The sequence below is a fragment of the Schistocerca cancellata genome, chromosome 2 (assembly GCF_023864275.1).
Source record: "Schistocerca cancellata isolate TAMUIC-IGC-003103 chromosome 2, iqSchCanc2.1, whole genome shotgun sequence".
In the NCBI taxonomy this organism is placed as follows: Eukaryota; Metazoa; Arthropoda; class Insecta; order Orthoptera; family Acrididae; genus Schistocerca; species Schistocerca cancellata.
In genome coordinates this window covers 529,397,368-529,401,243 of record NC_064627.1, presented here as the reverse complement: position 1 = coordinate 529,401,243, position 3,876 = coordinate 529,397,368, and positions in this window count along the sequence as shown.

The following is a 3,876-nucleotide window of genomic DNA, read 5'->3' as shown; positions in this document are numbered from 1 at the left end:
TGTGTTTGTCCTTAGGATAATTTAGGTTAAGTAGTGTGTAAGCTTAGGGACTGATGACCTTAGCAGTTAAGTCCCATAAGATTTCACACGCATTTGAACATTTTTTTTGCGCACTATAATAATTTCAAATAAAAATAATTACATATTTTACATGTATTAAGTAACAGTTTACCTCAGTGAAAATGTTAATCAATGATAGTGCGACGAACTGCTCGTCCTGGTAATGTGTCATCACGATACATTGGTCGACCGGGAGGCATTGGCTCATTATAGTCGATATCGGGGCCCCTCGCGCTACGTAATAGCTTCAGCAGCCGCATAATTTCCGTATCTTCTGGTGGCTCTGCCTTGCTTGTGCTCCTTGCAATATTACGCAAGACAGCTGTACTCACTATAACTGCCCTTGTCTTTTGTGGATTACACCTCATTCCCATAGATAAAATGGGGACTCTCCTCTTCCACAAACCATATTGTCCCTCCACAGTGTTCCTTGTTGTAATGTGAGGCCTATAGTATCGGTGCTCTGCCGCACTCTGTGGATTTGAAAGTGGTGTCAATAAGTAAGGTCTGCATGCATAGCCAATATCTCCTAGTAAGTGACCAACTGGTATTTCACCATTTTCAAACTGTGCCCTTCGAGCGCAATTACGAAATATTGTTCTATCGTGCACAGAGCCAGGCCACCGAGTCACAATGTCCCTTATTATTAAATTGCGGTCGCTGATTGTTTGACAATTAAAGGAGAAATATGATTTCAAATTGCGGAAAAGTTCTGCATTCTGTCCCCCAGTTGACTGAATCCTTATGTGAGTGCAATCCACTGTACCAATGACTCCAGAAAATCCAGCCAGCGTGATGAAACCATCCATCACAGAGCGTACTTCCGCCCGAGAAGGAAACTTTATGCACTGACGAGACATTGTTGCTATGACTCCCGACACTTCACTTATAGTTCTTTGTGTCGTTGTAGAATGCACAATAGCAGTGTCACCAATTACTGTATTAAATGCTCCAGTTGCATATGCCCTTAATGTCATCAGAAGTCTGTTTATAGGCGAGACCGGATTGTTTCGGTAAGTTGGAAATTCTAGCCTATCGTGGATTTGATCCAATAACCACCATACTGTTTCTTTTGAAAGACGAAACCTCTCTTCAAATTTCCGGTCACCCTAATCTTCGAAATCATTTCCCCTTTCCACAAGTACACCAACATGGTTACGACGATTTATATGTTGAAGATATAGCATTTCTTCGTTTTCTATGCTATCTAAAACGACAAATGCGCTGCCATGTTACGTGTTTACAATAAGTTAATCGCGATCAATTCAAGAGAATCGACCCTTAGAGCTCGGTTAACTTTAATCAAATCCTTCGATTAACTTTGATCGAGGTTGGTGCAGCCGAATATCGAGTTAATCAGGGTTAAATGCTGACTTGACTGTGGTTAATTTTCAATCGGCGTTGGTGCAGTTGCCCCTAAGTATGGCTCAAGGCATTGTTTAATCTATAATGAGATAGAGGCAGAGACTACTAATTACCGCAATAAAAGGAGAAGGAATTCAATTACTGCACATTTATTTCACAAGAATCTACACATATGGAGAAAAACGGAACATACCAAACATCTACATTCGAAAGTGATCGAATGTACATGAAGCATTAAACTGTCTCAGCTACACGTAATACACACACGATTGGCGCACAAAGTGTTGGTAAATATAGTATAAAAGAGATGTTACCTCCAGCGATCAATACTGAATCAATGACGTGGCAGAAATAATTGCTTTACCAGTGATAAAAACGAAAGAACTGAAATAACAAAATTTAGAATCATGAAAACAGCTTTAATCGAAGTCTAACGTTTTCTTCCTAAAACTCAACGATACCATGGGTCCCAGCTCCATAACTCTGGAACTTTATTATTATTTTAATTTTGTATGGGGAATTTACATGGAGGTGACCATCTTCACGATGGCGCTGCTCAACAATGTAGGTACGTGAATGTGTTGGTCTCTTCCCTTCGTGGCCGCCAATGTCAATTTCAGTATTTAGGATATACACTCCTGGAAATTGAAATAAGAACACCGTCAATTCATTGTCCCAGGAAGGGGAAACTTTACTGACACATTCCTGGGGTCAGATACATCACATGATCACACTGACAGAACCACAGGCACATAGACACAGGCAACAGAGCATGAACAATGTCGGCACTAGTACAGTGTATATCCACCTTTCGCAGCAATGCAGGCTGCTATTCTCCCATGGAGACGATCGTAGAGATGCTGGATGTAGTCCTGTGGAACGGCTTGCCATGCCATTTCCACCTGGCGCCTCAGTTGGACCAGCGAGAAGATCGCCCCCGGTCGACATCAATGTCCATCAGCTCCGATGACGACCCACGGGAGATGTCAGACAGTACGATGGCCTCATCATCGGACCGACCCTGACTAGTCTCCTCAGGTGGCAAAACCTTCACCTTCGGCGTCTTTGTCTTGGAGGGCTTAGAATGCAGAGCCTTGTCAACAGGTGGAGCTTTACTCGCCTGGGCAGAAGGTGCCATAGGGGGAGAGGCAGGAAGTACCCCAATGTCAGAAACCACAGCTTTGTCCGACGTTGCAGGGAGAGCCGCAGGTTGCAAAACAACCGCAGCAGCACAAGTGCACTGGCAAACGCAGGTATTAGTGCCAACACTAGCAACCTCCGTTTGCGTAGCAACAGTGGCCATTTGTACCGGTTTCTTCAGAGCGGAAGCGAAAGATGTTATAAACACAGGAGGTTGCATGGCCTTAAAGAGCTTCTTGGCCTCACCATAGGGGATGCGCTTAGATGTTTTAATGTCCTGTATCTTCCGTTCTTCGAGATAGATGGGGCAGACCCGGCTCCAGACAGGGTGACTCCCAGAGCAATTCACGCACTTCACAGGCGATGAACAATCGGCTCCTTCATGGGCAGGCTGACCACATTTACCACAAGTGGCTATCCCATTGCACCCCAACGTAGTATACCCAAAGCGCTGACATTTAAAACAGCGCATTGGGTTGGGGAAATATGGCCTTACTGGCAAACGTAAGAAACCCGCTTTAACATGCTCTGGGAGTCTCGGGCAACTGAACGTGAGAATAAACGAGTCGGATTTGACTAGGTCCCCATCGACTCGTTTCATAATATGCTGCACGTCAACAATACCGTCATCAGCCCATTCAGATTTTAACTCATCTGTGGGGATATCCACCAAGTCCCTGCACGTCACAACACCCTTACTATAGTTCAGAGTGGAGTGGAGCTCGGTCTCGATAGCGTACTCTCCGAGACAGGTTGCTTTCCGAAGAGAAGCGACTTGACGGGAACTAGAAGTCTCAACTAACAGAGTCCCATTGCGCAGTCGCTTCACAGATTTAAGTGTTCCTGCAATTCCCTCAAGACCCTTGTGGATGTAAAAGAGAAACCCTCTCAAAGCTACCCTCCTTCCGTTTAATAATCAAAAACACATTCTGATTATCAGCATGTGCTCTGTTACGACAGTCTGATAAATCTCGATCAACACCAGGCGCTGGAGGACTCGCAGCACGAAGTCGCTTCTTCGGTGGGGTGTGTTTTCCTACCAGTGGCCCACCCAAACCACTGGTAGGGGGAAATGTAGAGGTCGAAGGGTCCATTGCGGTCCCACGAGCAGCTAGGGAACTAAAGGTCCGCTCAGACAGAGCCCCGCGTGCCTAGGTAAGCCTTATACAACTGGGGTGCGGCAGGTGCCCCAGAGGTTGCCCGCTTGCGACTGTTCCACCCCAACAGCCATGCATCTCATAGGTGCGGAGCACACCGGAAGATTGAGGGGTTTTTATAGAGGGTGTCCTTCCTCGCAATCCAGGCGGTCAA